This window comes from Dermacentor silvarum, chromosome 9 (genome assembly GCF_013339745.2).
Source record: "Dermacentor silvarum isolate Dsil-2018 chromosome 9, BIME_Dsil_1.4, whole genome shotgun sequence".
Classification (NCBI taxonomy): domain Eukaryota; kingdom Metazoa; phylum Arthropoda; class Arachnida; order Ixodida; family Ixodidae; genus Dermacentor; species Dermacentor silvarum.
The window spans coordinates 110,671,068-110,687,479 of record NC_051162.1 but is presented as its reverse complement, the minus strand read 5'-3'; the positions used below and the strand labels follow the sequence as shown (position 1 = coordinate 110,687,479).

General features: G+C 45.7%; 1 pseudogene; it reads left to right on the top strand.

Moving 5' to 3' along the window:
- The window catches only part of LOC119463826 (juvenile hormone acid O-methyltransferase-like), a 60,397-nt pseudogene that overhangs the window by 38,673 nt on the left and 5,312 nt on the right, over positions 1–16,412 (top strand).

The window sequence follows — 16,412 nt, the reverse complement described above, 5'->3', positions numbered from 1 at the left end:
ATATATATATATATTGACACGTGTACTTGTTTACCTTTCACCGGTGACAGCTTTCCACCGGCTTACAAATCTGAAACGTTGCATGTATCGGAAGGTTCTCGAACGTTATCGATGCTTCTATCCGTTGTCAGTTGTCACCGACGCTTATGTAATCTGATTGTATGAGCGACGCGAATTGTGTAGCACTTTCTGGAAGACACGGACAGGGGCCGCAGGGATTACTCTGGAACCTTTGATAACGCATGTATAAAAGCCGACGCGTTTCTCCGCTGATCAGTTGTTGTCGACGACCGACGACTCTGCTCGCCGATTTTGTTGTCAAGTGAGTTATTTGCATTGCTGGCCACAGGAGCGCCCAATAAAGAGTTTGATCTTGAACAGTTTGGGTTCTGCGTGTTTCCTCGTCACGACCACGTGACAATATATATAATATATATATATATATATATATATATTATGGCATGTTTTTAAAGTATCATGTATATTTCTGCATCGTTAATTACAAATTCTTCTTGCCCTTTGTTATGTTGTTGTTTATTACCTCACATTTTCAAAGAATTTTTCATTTATATTTTATTATATTTTGATACACACATACATTTTGTATAAAAACAGCTTGCCCACAAATACAAAGAAAGCCACTTGTGCAAAGAATGCAATAGAACGCAGTTCGTGGAATACAGAGGTCAGTGGAGGTCAAAGTACAGGTGTCCCATAACAAGGTGGAGTGCACTGACTGTCTGCGTGGTCATAGAAACGTTGCAGCAACCTCAAACAAAAAGCAAAAGAAACACTATCCTGGCAGCTGCCGCCTCTCGCCTACCCCCCGTTACCATGTGACCCCTCTCCCCTACATTCCATTGGCTGCGCCGTTCCTCTCTTGTGGACACGACTGAATGCACCTGTTCGTGTGTGGGTTACTCACAAATGACCTATCTTTTTTTCACGCCACTGTATGTACGCGCAATTTTATAGTCACGTTGACTTCGCTCTCTCTCCTATTTCCGTTGAGCTTGACATGAGCCAATGTACGTGCTGGTATGCATGGCGTCACTAAATTTGCATGTGTGTGCGGTCATAGACGAGGTAGCATGTTTCTTTTTTCTTCGTTACAGAGAAACTGTATAAATTGAGCCCTGTGTACTTGCAATCGCACTCTTGATTAAGGCCACACACACACACACACACACACACACACACACACACACACACACACACACACACACACACACACACACACACACACACACCACATTTAGGAAAGCGTATTTACCGAAACTGTTGGGTAAATAATAAACCTAAGATAACCGCGAAGTTGTGCTTCTGAGTTTCCTATATATATATATGCCTGCTGCGTTGGGGGGCGGATGTTCGGATCCCGCCGCCAGATGCGCTTCATTTTTTGTTTAAGTGAATGCGAGTCTAGTCGTTGCGAGCCCGACCAGCTACCGACCGACTAGCCGACCAAAGCTATAACCTCTCAATATCAGACAAGAAAGATTCGTTTTAAAAGCCGCATGCCCATGCAGTTGTGCAACAATTATGTAGCTCAATTATATATATATATATATATATATATATATATATATATATAAATCTGAAGCACAACTTCGCGGTTATCTTAGGTTTAGTTACCCAACAGTTTCGGTGGGTGGACCGACCTTTTTCAAGGTCATATATATAATGTCTTTGTGCTTTCTTCCCGTGAGCCTTATTCCTCATTAATAGCTGTGAGCCTAGTACAATTTTACACAGCTCTTCCAGGGACGAAGCTGAGAGAGAGAGAGAAATGATGATGAAATAAACTTTAATTTTCGAGACAGCGTTCCCGAGCGTTTTAGCTGTGGATCGCTCTAGGTGGGAGGGTCCCTTATTCCAGGAATCCTCTGGCCGCGATAGCATCCCGGGCTCTGGCGACAAGACGTCGTTGTTCGTCCAGGGCGGGGTGGAGATCTTGGCCTCCCACGTCTCGGCGAGGAGGTTTACGTCTTCGGACGTTGTATGCTTGGTAACGGCGTCTTCGGGGCGCCACGGGCACTCGAGTAGTAAATGAGCCAGAGTGCCTGGCACGACGCAGATCGGGCAGTTGTAGGTGTGTAGTGTCGGATGGATGCGATGCATGAGGATCCCATAGGTGTACGTGTTGCTCTGCAGTCTTCGGAATGCGGTGCTTTCCTCTTTGGTTAGTTTTGGGTGAGGTGGCGGATACACCCTGCGTCCCAGTCGGTAGTGTTGGAGGATGGCGTTATACGTGGGGGGGTATTGTCTCCGCTTCCGCTGCGTCACCAGGCGGTCGGGGGTCTCGCGAGGCTGCGAGAGAGGCCCGGTTGACGTGATCGCGAGCCGCGGCGTGTGCCGCTTCGTTTCCCTCGAGCCCCTCGTGCCCTGGTACCCACGTGACGCAGGTGTAAGGGAGCGGAGTGCTTCGTTTTCTTCAGAATTTCGACAGCTTTATCCGATATTCGGCCTCTCGTGTAATTGCGTACTGCGGATTGGGAGTCCGTGAAGCCTGCGACCGCGTTCGTGCTCGTGGTGGTGGAGAGAGCGATCGCCGCTTCTTCCGCTGTCTCCGAGTTCCGCACCCTGACGGTGGCGGATGCCAGTTCTTTGCCTCTCGAGTCAAGCACACTAAGGGCGTAAGCGGTTTTGCCCGGGTATTTCGACGCATCTACGTAGCGAGCATCTGGATCGTGCTTGTGGCGTCTTCGGATGGCGTCGACTCGAGCGAGCCGGTGTCGCCGATGATGCTCTGGATGCATGTTGCGCGGTAGTTTGTCGATGCTCAGGGATTCTCTTATGCATGGGGGTATCTTGACCTTGCGGCCCGCGTCGGAGATGTAGCGTTCTCCGTAGCCGAGGCGCGCAAGGACCTATCTGCCCGTCGGTGTGAGCTTCAGCCTCTCGAGTTGGTTGTTCTTCTGGGCTTACACCAGCTCTTGCCAAGTGTTATGAGCACCCATTTTGAGAAGTCGGGTGGTAGATGCCACGGATGGTAGACCCATGGCGAGCTTCGTAGCTTTGCGGATGATGACATTGAGCTTGTCGACTTCGCAATTCTTGAGAGCCAGGTACGGGGTTGCGTACGTTATTCTGCTGGTCAGTAGAGCTTGAACGACTCTCAGGGTGTCTTGCTCCTTGAGGCCACTGCGTCGATTGGCTACCGTCCTTACGAGGTGTGTGAGTTGGGAGATTGTGCGTTGGAGCCGTGGGAGCAGTGGCGACTCCTGATCCGTCTCGGTGCAGGTGCAAGCCGAGTACTCGAAGCGAGGCGACCCTTTGGATCCCGTTGAGCATGACGCATGGGTCTGGAGCTTCGCAGGTGGGAGGTCTTCCCCTCGTGCGTGCCTTGAGTACGAGTAGCTCTGACTTCTCAGGTGCGCAGCGGAGGCCTCAGCTATCAAGGTAGTGCTCGATAACACCAACCGCTTCTTGAAGGCAACGTTCTTGCTCTCGGTGCTCGTTCCTCGCGTCCAGAGCGTGATGTCGTCCGCGTAGAAGGCGTGACGGAGGCCTGGGATGTTTTCGAGAAGCCGGGGGAGCTTCAGGAATGCCACGTTGAATAGGAGGGGCGACACGACTGAGCCTTGCGGCGTTCCCTGCGTAAGTTGGATATCCCCACCGTGGCCATCCGGCCTGGTGAGGAAGTTACGGACATATCCGTAGGTCTTTGAAATACAGGCGGTCTCCTCGAAGATTTGTAATATTGCTTTGTGGCTTACATTGTCAAATGCGCCCTTCACGTCGATGGCAAGGACGCACGACTTGTTATTCTTGCTGAGGTGGTCAATGAGGTCATCCTTTAGGAGACGAAAGACGTCTTGCGTAGAAAGAAGCTGGCGGAAGCCGAACATGGTGTCTGGATAGTGTCCATTGTCTTCGAGGTACGATGTCAGCCGGTCGTGGACCATATGCTCAAACAGCTTACCAACGCACGAAGTGAGAGATATTGGTCTCAGGTCCTCGAGAGCTGTGGGCGTGTCGGGCTTTGGTATCATGAGCACTTCCGAGTGCTTCCACGCGGCCGGCAGCTCTCCTTTGTCCCAGCACTCGTTGTAATACCGGAGGAGAGCCGTCAAAGCCTGTTGGGGCAGCTGTCGTAGGTGCTCGTTCACTATCCTGTCCTTGCCTGGGCTCTTGTTTCTCGTGAGCTTGAAGATGGTTGCTTGGAGCTCTGCTGGTCTGAAGGGCCAGTCCAAGTCAGCGTTGGGTCTGCCTTCATATTATTTGAGTGGTGGGGTTGTCGCTGGTTGGGAGGGACCGCGGAGCTTGTTGCATAGTTCGCGGAGTAGGTCTTCCTCCGAGCCGTCCTGGTTGTGTGCTAATCGACGGATGTGTTGCCGTTGCTGCGTCTTGGTGGGGCCTTCGTCGAGGAGAGCGCGCAGCAGGTGCCACGTTTTCTTGGTACTTAGCGTGCCCTGAAGCTTATCGCAGAAGGCACGCCAGTTGTGTCTCGCTAGCTGTTCAGCATATTCCTGCGACTGTTCTGTCAATAGGGCGATTCTTTTCCTGAGTCGCGTGTTGAGTTTCTGTCTCTTCCATCTCTTGAGTAGGGCCCTTTTGGCCAGAGAGAGAGCGAGAAATAATATTTAGTAGCCCCGAAGGAACTAAAGCCCAAGTCCGGGCCTCCTGGTAGGCTCATGCCTCCTGGCCCAGAAGGGACTAAACTGAGGACAGCGAAGTAGACGACGATCGACGTGCGGAATGCCTACCGTCTTGTACGTTGTAAATAGCCTCTAAATTAGGAGTACTGGAATGTGAAAAATTCTGAATTAAATTGAATACGAATATTTAAAAAAACGACCTCCAAATATCGCATTGAAAATTGAATATATTGGAATTTCTAAATGAAATAAAACTTCGTGGACAGATGTTGGCAAAAAAAAAGAGAGTTACATTTAGTTTTTTTGATACATGCACCTAATGTCATTCTCCAACTTGACATCCAGTCAACTAAGGAGCTTCAAATCACCACGTATGTGCTTTCAGTGATCTGAAGCGCCATGATAATGGCCGTAATGAAACAGGGGAATAGCATGTATGCACGGTGTATGTAGATAGCTGTGTTCGTTGAAGCGGTGAAGTGTGATAATAAAGCACTTCGCATTGTTTATGTGCTTTGCAATGTATAGCACTTCGCAATAAAGCACTTCGTAATGTGTGCAAACGCCGCGACACTGGCCAGGCAATTCCGCATGTTAGCTGCCTAACTTTTAAACATTGTTACGCCTCAAATTCCGAATAACTCCAAAGTGTTTTTCCAATATCCAGCATATCTGAACAGAAACAAATATTCAGCAAATTTCGAACAGTCCATTCTCCACACAAATACGAATCGAATAGAAAGGACTATGGGATTCGTATTCAAAATTTTGAATATTCGAACACTCTTACTTTAAATACATTCTACTCGTATATCTCCCTACCGCCGTAGGTATACATGCAGGTTTTATGTCGTGATTTATAGCTTGGTTACGGAGAACATAGCTGCACTCACTATTACTATTTTGTCGGTCGAAATTGAACAACAGTACACGGTTCGATGAACGAAGAAATCCGGGGATTGATCCTAATAATGCTTCATTTTTATAATAATCCTAATAAGCTGGATTATAATTGAACGTCTTCAAACCCTAAAATACTTATGCATGCACGATCTCAAACAACAGAGTTAAGTCATCCATTTTTTGTCGGTGCATTTTTCTTAACATGACAAAACGATTTGACTTGGCGTACTTTTCAGAAGCTTCGTATTGCTCGCCATTGAATATCCCAATAAATCTCACTTTCTTTGAGCAGATATTACATGCATATCGAAAAAGAAACAGCGCAAGAAAGACGGGGAGTAAGAAAATGGACATAACATGCGTGGTTAAGTCCATTGTGTCATTATGCAACTGTATCAACACGCCCAACTTGCAGCACCTGTCATACATTACAAGGGTTACACGAGACCCCTAACGCATTTTATGTAATACACGTCTGCGCTTACCCACGTACAAGTAAGTGCGTATTCTAAATTATGCTCTGCATTCGACACAGTCTAATTAACAAGCAGGTGCATTAAATCAGGCACGGAGGAAGGAAGTATGGTAGACTGGGAGTAGCCAACGCGTCCGTTATAGTAGACAACCTGCCCAGTTTTTGTATGCGATTGCCTACGCAGTTCCACCACTCGGGGTCAAAGCCATTGTTATTTATTCGAGGGAACAGTGCGATGATACGATTGATTTGTTTACCTGGCTAACAAAGCTTGTAACACGCAAAACAATGGGCGCTGGTAAGAGGCTTGCCGTAGAACTACCCAGGAACCATCCTTCGAAGCGTATGAACATCGGGCACCATATAAACATTACCTCCAAGCTTGCACACTTCCCATGGAACCAAGCTAATTATGTATTGCTCTAAAGTTTTAAGTGCATGGCTATAAAGATTTAAGTCCATGCACTGGAATTTAAGGTCCAGTGCATGGCGAAAAAAAAAACGTTTCTGGAAATCAGCGTACATAGAAAACAATTTGAGAGGTGCATAAAACATGTGTTTCCGTGACAAATATTATATACTTCGCGGAAAGTGAACACTGCTTTTCTTTCTATACACGTGTCCTAAAAGCTGGTGTTTTTTTTTTTTTTTTTTTCAACTGAAACGCATTTGCACCGGAACCTTGTGACAGATTGAAGGCTACCGGAAAGAAACGTGCCCGCTACGGTCTGCCTTTTTCAGCGGAATTTTCCTCGTACCATAGTGGTCCTGGCCTTGAGGTGACAAGGCTATGCGTGTCATGCTCTGGCTCCCGGACCACTACTTATCGCACTGCCAACGCATCGCCGTCGAATATCGGCAATTAAAGCATTGAAATTTCGTTTTACTTTCGAAAGCAATCTTCGCCAAACGTCCAACCACGCTGTTTCTCAAACATTTTCAAACTGTTTCCCTAACATCACCACCAAAAGCGGCCTTACAGCCACCGTTGGGTTTCCTTTGTGCAATTCCTGTTGCTAAACACCGAGCACCGGAAAAAATATATCGAACGCACGTGTACTCTAGCCCGGAAGTGCACAGCTGCACACACCTGGTATGGCGCATGGACCACATCTATAAAAACGCCGCTGTGCGCTATCTGCCAGATGCAGTGACATCGGCACCTCGAAGCTGCGTGACTTGGCTACAGCCTGGATGGTTCCACTTCTTGAGAAAAAAAACTTTAAAATATTGACTACGCGGTTAGGTGTCTTTATTGAAGTTCTTCCAGCACCCGTCGCTTCGATTGCAATTTTTAAGCTTCATAATTTCTGGTAAGCGAAACTAGGAAAAGCACGTCACCTGGATATAGGTAACGTATAATAGAGGGTTCGTTGGTGGTGGGCTTGCACAGTGAAATTAGATAACCTGATGAGGAGGGTGCTGCCAACGACCGCGTCTGATCTTTCGGTGTCTGGTAGGAAATCGCGGCGGCGTGGATTGAAAGGGCACAAATGTAGTAGCTTAAACGGATCCTCAGTGAAGAAAATTGCGCATAGTGATGTCGTGTAAATGCAGAAAGAGTTCGACAACGTTATACTGTCGCGCAATGAGTTTTGTTATACGCAAATAAATTCATTCTACACGGCAGCTCCGAGTAGCCAGTGCCATAGCGATCGGTGGGCAGTCAACTTCAACTCATTTCGGAACGGGGCAGTCTCCGGCTATTCAAACAATCAAAAATGTAGCTTTTCTCAGGATATTAATGCATGTTTAATGCGTAGACGTCACTTTGACGCGATGACGTTTCGCCGTTTTGTGACGTCGCGTCACAGATAGGTGAACTGGGCGCAGCCCGAAAACGTTTTTCCAAGTGCGGAGGGTTGATGCTGAAAAAGGCATAGAATTAGAAATAATTATTTTCTTCCCGTTCAGTATAATCATGCATAATCAGTGTGTGCATGTCATATCAGATTAGGAGCTTTCGCAGTTTTCCTGACGTCGCGTGACAGACAAGCAAAGCCTCGAAAAGTTTCGGCCAATCGTGGAGGGCTGATTGCAGAAATAGAATAGAAAATCGTAGAATAACTTTGCGTTGTAGAGCCCCATCTGTGTATAAGAAAACGATTTACCGACGTTAGTGTGAGCAGTATCCAGAGGCAATTAAATCATTTTTTTCTTTCTAAACAAGACTTGCTGTGTGTAGTAGGTACTTGTGCGTCTCGAGCCAGCATCCTTTTTTTTTTTCAGGCGAACAAGTTCTTTTGATATTTATTTAGTGTATGCCACTGACACACATAAATTGTTCAAAATGCCTTTGAGGCAAATGTTTGAGAGGTATGCTTCTGTTTTTGGGATATCATGACGGGAAACCATTTTTACACGGTGGAAATGTATGCTTCTTGCTAAGCAGATGAATACTATTGACAGTTATCAGAAGTTTTTCGGGGCTATTGGCATTGTTTGTCCCTGTCTGTCCATTTCTCGCTAGGGGAAAAATACAATTGAACCAAATATATAAGAAATGAAATTAGGCAACTTAAAAAAAAGAATACTTATGAGATGGTTTAAAAAAAACTTCCATGGTTGCTTTATCATTACAATAAATTAAAGGTGTCAACTTAACAAATTTCACTATTTTAGAACTAAACTCAGATTTGCAGAACAAACTGTTGCATTATATTGTAACATTCGTTAAGAGTGCTTTATGTGTACTTCTCAGTTATCGTAAATATATATATTAAGGTAACTAATGCTAGCGTGAACATTATTTGAAGGTATACCTTTTTATTGGCTATAACTATTTTGTCGTCATGTAGCTTTGTGACTAATGTTTTATAAAAGCATCTGGTTATTCAACTTAACTGGTTTCGGAAAAGTAGACATGCTCGTCTTTGCCAGCCAACTTGTTGAAGGGGACTAAGTTTCTTCCAAGCCAACTCCTTTTTCCTCCGTCAGTTGTCCTTAAATATATTCTACAGGATTACGAGAAAAACACAGGGATCGCCCATTAGACGCAATAATAATACCCTGGAAAATACAAGAATAACAAAGTGGGCCAGAAATGCACATCGAATACCAGATGATACAGTTAGTACATGGGCAGAATAATCTATAGGGAGTCTGGTGACACTGTGACAAACTTTCAATGGCTAAAACAAAACTTGTTGCATCAAGAGCAGCATTCGCAGTGTCTGCTTAGTGGCTTGGGTATTGCACTGGTAACCACGAGGTCACGAGATCAAATCCCAACTGCGACGGCTGAATTTCGATGGGGGTGAAATGCTGAAATGCCCGTGTAGTGCACATTGGGTGCACGTTGAAGAACCCCCGGTGGTTGAAATTATTGCGGGATCCCCTACTTTGACGTCCCTCGTAATGAGATCGTGGTTTTTACACGTTAAAGTCCATAAGAAATGGTCTATGCCTACTTTTCGAGAATAAGCATTGCTAGCGGTGTTAGAAGAGCGCACGCTGACAAAATAGAATGGTTGAAGGTGGTTCATTTATTGAAACCTCAAAAGCCGCAATTTGTGGTACATGCGAGGTGGGCATTTCGAAGATGCATGACTGAAGTTGCTCACAAATGTCAGGAAAGTGTATATCTTCAGCCTATTACTTCAGCATTTATTTTATTTTCTAGCAGCACGCATTCGCCTTACTGAGGGCCATACCTAGAAACATGCCGAACGAGGAGTCCCAGAATCCAAGGTACAACTCGGAGCTGTACGCCAGCAACGATGATAGACAGCGAGAATCGAACCTAAAGGTTCTAGACCTGCTTCAGATGGCATTCGCCTCTCAAGACTGTGAAGACCATCAGTTTCTGGACATCGGCTGTGGTACTGGCGACTTCACCCGCTGACTGGCTCCTTCCGCGATGTCCACCCTGCAAAAGAATCGTCGCGGTAGACGCCTCGGAAGATATGCTGGTCTACGCCCGGCAGCATTCTACACACCCCAGCATCGTGTTCGATTACCTCAACATCGGTGATGACGTCAGCCATTTCGCAAAGAAGTACGGCAAGTTTGAACGCATCTACTCCTTCTTCTGCCTTAACTGGGTCAAGGACCAGGCTCAGGCTATGAAGAACGTGTCGACGCTGCTGACACCTGGCGGAGAGTGTCTTCTGGTCTTTCCCGCCTGGTCGCCCACGAGGATGCTTTGGAGGAACATGGCGAAGCTCGATCGCTGGAGCAAGTTTTCAAAGGTAAATATTTTTAGCTCCTTTATGTTATCTTAAAGGACAGGCTGGCACTCTTACGTGGTACCGGCTGCTCCTTTTCACTGGCAAAAAAAAAAAAAACAAAAAAAAACAAGCAATGTTGAACAGCGAGAAGTACTCTGAAACACTTAAGACAGTCGAAAAGTAGAAACACGTGCAAATTTCTGCATGTGCACCAGTAAAAAATTAGGCGCAGAAGAGAGTGCTAGAACGCACATCAAAATGCACAAACGCCCGCAAACATCCACAGTTCTGCAAGCTAGTAAAAGCGCGAAATTAAGGTGGTAGTCCCACTCCGGCGGCACAAGCCCCACGTTTTCAGTACTTTTGGAGCAGCCGTGGCGGCTCTTCCACTTAGGATAGCAAGTTGTCGTAATTACCATAGAAAAGATTAATTCTTGTAGATTCCAACTATATATATATAAAGTAAAGAAATGGATTAATGTGATTTAGAAATAAATTATCAAGAGCAAGCATGATATCAATGGTTTTTGCTAACTGTGTCTCAGTTGTGACCATATTTAGAAGAAACTACCGCGTTTACTGTATTTCGGCTTACTCTGTAGCTTTAGGACATATTTATCTATTTCTTAGGTGCAGCAAAATAATGTTGAAATATTGCTGTTTGGATAATTTGCTTTTGAAGATTGCCAAATATAGCAACTTAAGGAAGCTAAATTTTGGACAAATTAGAGTTCGAGGGATTTCCATTTAGGACCCAAAAGTTCATTCATGTACCTTTATTAGTTTTAAACCGCAGCTTCGTAGCTTTAGTACCTTCGCGCAAAAATGGGCAAAAATAGGAGGAGGATTTTAAATATTGCCTAATTTCGGTCGCATTATTAGAAAAACTAATAAATGTACAGGAATGAAATTTTGCGTCCTAAATATAAATTCTTTGAGCTCTAATTTATCCAAAATTTAGCTTCCTTGAGCGTGTAGTTGCCGGGCTCTTTACAAGAGAAGTTGCGATATTTGGCAATCTTCAAAAGCAAATTGTCCAAAAAGTAAACATTCAACATTATTTTGCTGCGTCTAGGAAATAGATAAATAGGTCCTAAAGCTACAGAGCAAGCCGCAATGCAGTAAATGCGGTAGTTTCTTCTAAACATGGTCACAACTGAGACACAGTTCGCAAAAACCATGTATCTGATGCTTGTTCTTGAACATTTATTTCTAAATCACATTAACCACTTTCTTTATATTATCTATAGTTGCAATCTACAAGAATTATTCTTTTTTATGGTATATACAACAACTTTATATTCTAAATAGAAGAGCCGCCACGCTTGCTCCAAAATTACTGAAAATGAGGGGCTCGTGCCGCCGGAGTTGGACCGCCACCTTAAATCTGAGAACGCAGACGTTATATCACAGTATGCCAGTCAGTTGAATAAAGGTACTACACGTATTTACATACTTAGATACTCTAATGACATAGCTACGTGCATGACACATATATGATCTTGTGTAATTTGACATTCTTTACCACTGGAAACCCAACATTTAATGTAAGCGTAATTTTTTTATATTTCCCAAGAAGGCTTGTAAAGCGATAAGCTCTCTAGCCTGTTACGTTGTTTACGATTTTTAACAGCGAAGCTGTTTAAGGTCAGCCGTAATTTATGGTTCGTGGTGCGTATCAAGAAACTACCAATAAATAAAAGAAAATAAGCTTTCTTGTCGAGGCGGGATTCGATCTCGCGCACCCCCGGTTCCAAAGCGAGCGTCGTAACCACTAGGCTACAGTGCCACTTTTTTTTTCTTTCATGGTATTTATTACGAATATAAAAAGTACATGCGTGAGGTATTTTCATAGCGGCCAAAACAGTCATAGCAGCGTCTACAAGCACAAAACAAACATTTCACAGTACATAGGCTATACACCCACGCTTGAAGAACATGCATTTATGCGAACCATAGGATTGCGTTCGAGCGTCGTCGTCCACAGTTGGCGCGTTCGTACGCTTGTGCTTTGCGAGGTGAAGAGGTTTTGCACGCTATGAGATCGGGAGAGAGAGAGACGCATTCGCGGAGCGGATCTACTGGAACGCGGTGTTGGCATTGGAACGGGGTGTCGGTGCTGCAAGCTGCGCTGTGCAACGCACAGTGACGGCTAAGTCCGAGACACGCGAAATGAAATTATCATCATCATGAGTAATAAAATGAAAAGTTCGCGCGCACTTCCGGAAAATGCTGGGCTACGATCGCCCATCTTCGCTGTTTGAAAGAGTTGCGCGGCCGAGTGCAAAGTAAGCAGGGCGGTTGTCGGTGCTGCAAGCTGCGCTGTGCAACGCACAGTGACGGCTAAGTCCGAGACACGCGAAATGAAATTATCATCATCATGAGTAATAAAATGAAAAGTTCGCGCGCACTTCCGGAAAATGCTGGGCTACGATCGCCCATCTTCGCTGTTTAAAGAGTTGCGCGGCCGAGTGCAAAGTAAGCATTTTATTTTCAGCCGCAATAGTACGGCAGCCTCACACGGAGTTTCTATTCAACAGCAGCAGAAACGTGTGTTTTTGCTACGAAGTGCTCAGAATGTTAAATATCAGGAAACTTGAAGTAAAAGTAAAAAAATTGTCGCAGTTTCGCCCGAAAGGCGAAGCATCAATTGCGATAGCAAATTAGTAGAGAGCTATTCGGAGTATATAGAGATAGTAGTTTTATCGGTTGCATAAACTTGGACACATGGGCTTACTAAATTAGTTAACAAGCGTGGTGTCAGCGCGCACAAGCAAACATGAATACATCACACTCGATGACCGCAGACAACCACTGTCAAAACACTGACAGCAAGTAGGGTAGCCAACCGGGCAAGCCCTTGATTAACCTCCCTACCTTTCCCTCTTCGTTTCTCTCTCTCTCTGACAGCAAGCGCAGCTGCCGCAGTGAGCGAAGGTTCGTGCGGTCTATCGCTTCAACGGAAACTGAGCAGCCGAATGCACAGCGCAAACAAAGGTCAGAGCCGTGTGGCGATCGCTTTCAATAGACGGTTCGCGCGACATCCCGCACCGGCACAAAGTAGAAGCGGAGTTGTTGGCAGAGTACAAGCTGCCCCCTCCCCTCCCTCCCGCGCTGCCTTTCCGCTTTCCTCCCTTCGCGTGGGAGATTGAGTGGCCAGTTCCGCTTGCGCCCTGTTGCAAGATACGCATTTGGTGCCGCAGCACAGCGTCGCCACCCCTCCCTCTCTCCCATACCCCCACGCCTTTCGCGCGACGGAAGTCACGTTTGCTCTCCGCCGTGCGCTCGCTCTCCACGATAACGCGCGTCCCCCGCGTGCTTTCACTCGCACATACGGCGCGCGGTGATGATTTTATCGCCCTTGGACTTTGTACGGAACCTCACGGTGACGGCGACGACGACAGCGACGCCAACGGAAGAAATCCGCTTGAAGTGTCCATATAATTGCTATCGCAATAAAAAAAATATTGACCAAACCTAATACCAGCGGGTGATATCTGAACTTGCGTGACGATTACGAATGTGATTATTAGGAGAACGTTACTCATTTTAGCTATTGACTGTTTGACTCTGGGAAAGATGCTGTAAATGGAGAATTGAAGTCCGCCAATGAACTTCTGCTAAAAACGCTATAACCTTGCACGAATTTAGGAAATAAGAGTACTCCATATATGCAGCACAACGCCTTGATGTTTCACTAATATGTTTGCGCGATTTGGCCATAGCGTAAATGTTTTAATTTAGAGTTGACATATTCACCGCACGTTGGTAAAATGCAGTAGAGAAAACTGCATCTTCCGGGCATCTAATGCATGTGTTCTTTTTTTCCTTGAATAATTGTTCAATTTCAACGGATTGTAGCTCTCCTCCACTTGAACGGTACCATTCTTGTGTGCGAAAGCAAGTACGAGTGTGCTCAGGGAAACTTCGGTATGCGCCACTGGCTTAGAACCCCATGGCTTGAGGTACTTAGTGGAAAAAGGAGGAACAAACAAGCAAATGAGCAAATGAAACAGGCATAACACTTGCGTCTATTGAACTGAGAAAGGACACCTCAATAAGCAGAAATAAGGAGCCATATCGATTTGCAGCTTATCAAAACATTCAACATCAAAATTCTCAAGTTAGTATTGATGACCAGTACCTCTTCCCCTGCTGTGTTGCAGCTTCGGCCACGGTGTTAGCGATATCATATAACATTTTTGCTTCTATCAGATGTTGGAAGGCTTCGTTCCCAAAAGTCAAGACCTAGAAGACGACGGTGCGAGGATATCTTACGCCCAAGATATCCTGCGTGGTGCCGATCTTGAACCCAGCACCTGCGAGCTCCTTTTTGTACACGTGAACTACAGTAAACCAGAAGAATACATAGGTAAGTCCCAACTTTAAGTGAGTGAGTGTTATCACTAAGCCTTCTTAAAGGGACCCTGAAATAGTTTTGATCGAAGACGAGAAATGTAGTTGGAGTTAAAACAGACCATTTCAAAAATACTTTGTCGAAAAAAAGTGCTTCAATGCGTTAAGCAGAAGCACAGTTATTGGCCCTGAAAGGTCGCCTATGATCCCCTTCTCGGTGCTCCCGCTCCTTCTTCAATGCCTTGCACTGCGAAAGGCTGCGGTGGCGCGGTGATGATGATGATAATAAAATGTTGCTGGGTCCTTTGCATCGGTCCGGCAAATCGAAGATGCCCTAGCGGGGTGTGCCCACAACGCTCCGCCTGGTGAACGCTATAGCGTGGCGTGCAGTTAAATTTGATTTTGGATGTTCATGAAGACGCACTACTACGAAGTGCCAAATTCAGAGGCTAGCCCTCAGCTTACGGTTGATTTCGCGGTGGCTCATTCCTTCGCTGTGCTACAGTGTACTAGATAGCTATGCTCGGCTCTCTCGCACCGAGTGGCAAGTAGACCATTTCGTTTCGCACTTAGCTCTACGGCAATCGCACATTTTCCCAGGATCGAAAGAAACTGTCTTTATGTTCGCAAGTAACGAGCTTCGACTTGGACGGCGGCGCACCTCGAAGGTGTGCAACTCGCGGAGCCGATGAACGTCTCTAGTCAGATACAGGCAGGAAAATCATGGCTGGAGCCACGTTACCAACATAGACCACTCAGAGCACGCGGTTGTCCTCAGCGAACAGCAGTGAGCTCAGCGAGAGGGCTGATCGTTCTGCGCCGCAATTGCACGCCCGCGCGGCTGCATCTTGAAATACATCTGCGGCGGGGACAGAGTCCACCCTCCCTGTGTTTTGGCGGTTAAGATCGCGTTGATTGGAGCACCGGCACGAAGCTCAATTCACTCGCTGCTGCTACTGCGCTGACTCACTCCAGCGTTTTAACAGCTAATTTCCGCGATCATCGAGTGGGATGCGTTCATGTTTGCTTGTGCGCGCGTGACACCATGCTTGTTAATTTAGTTAGTATGCCTATGCTTACAAGTTTATATGACTGATAAAACTACTGTCCTTAGTTTGGATAGCTGCCCGCTAATTTGCTATCGCAGTTGATGCGGGGCCTTTTTTTTTAACCCTCACTGATTAGGAAATGACGGCTGAAGGTTTTCGTTGGGCAAAGCGCGTGCTGGCGGCTATTTATTGTCAAATGTGGCAATTTATTTGTACACACATACTTCCCTTAGCTTCAAGTAAGTATGTAAAGGTAGTATATCTAAAGAGTTTGTTATAAAATGGGTAGAAAGTATGAATAGTATCAAAAAGACCCTTTCAGTGACCTTTTGAAATGCGTCTCTAGTGATGGCTTGGTTAGCAAACGAACACACCTAATTCGCAGGACTAAGTGTGCCAGTTCAAAGGCAAATATTCAAGGTAAAGTGTCACTGGAAGTGGAAACACACAATGAATGATTCAGCTAAGGTGCAGCAAACTTTAGGAAAGGTTTTATTGCGGATTAAAGAAAATCCACGCGTTCTGCAGCGCTTGCTTGTATGACATTCCCTGCGGCGTGCCGCAGTTTCAAGGCTGCATGGAATGAGAACTCGTGCTCTAAGCGTGAAACGATAAATTTTGCAATTAGTTAGTCGTTTATTAGTATATGATAGTTGCCGCCCAAGCAGGCATTATCATAATTATGAACAGTACGATTCAAATGTTAATTACCCCAAATACAAAAATCCGCCTGTCTCTCATCCGCGTGGTTGCTTATGTCAGTACTAAAAGAGAAACTTGGGTGAGTTGATGGGAATTCATGTTTAGGAAAATAACAGCGCTGGGTAGACAAGGATACAAAGAAGTGCCAGTGTCGTGT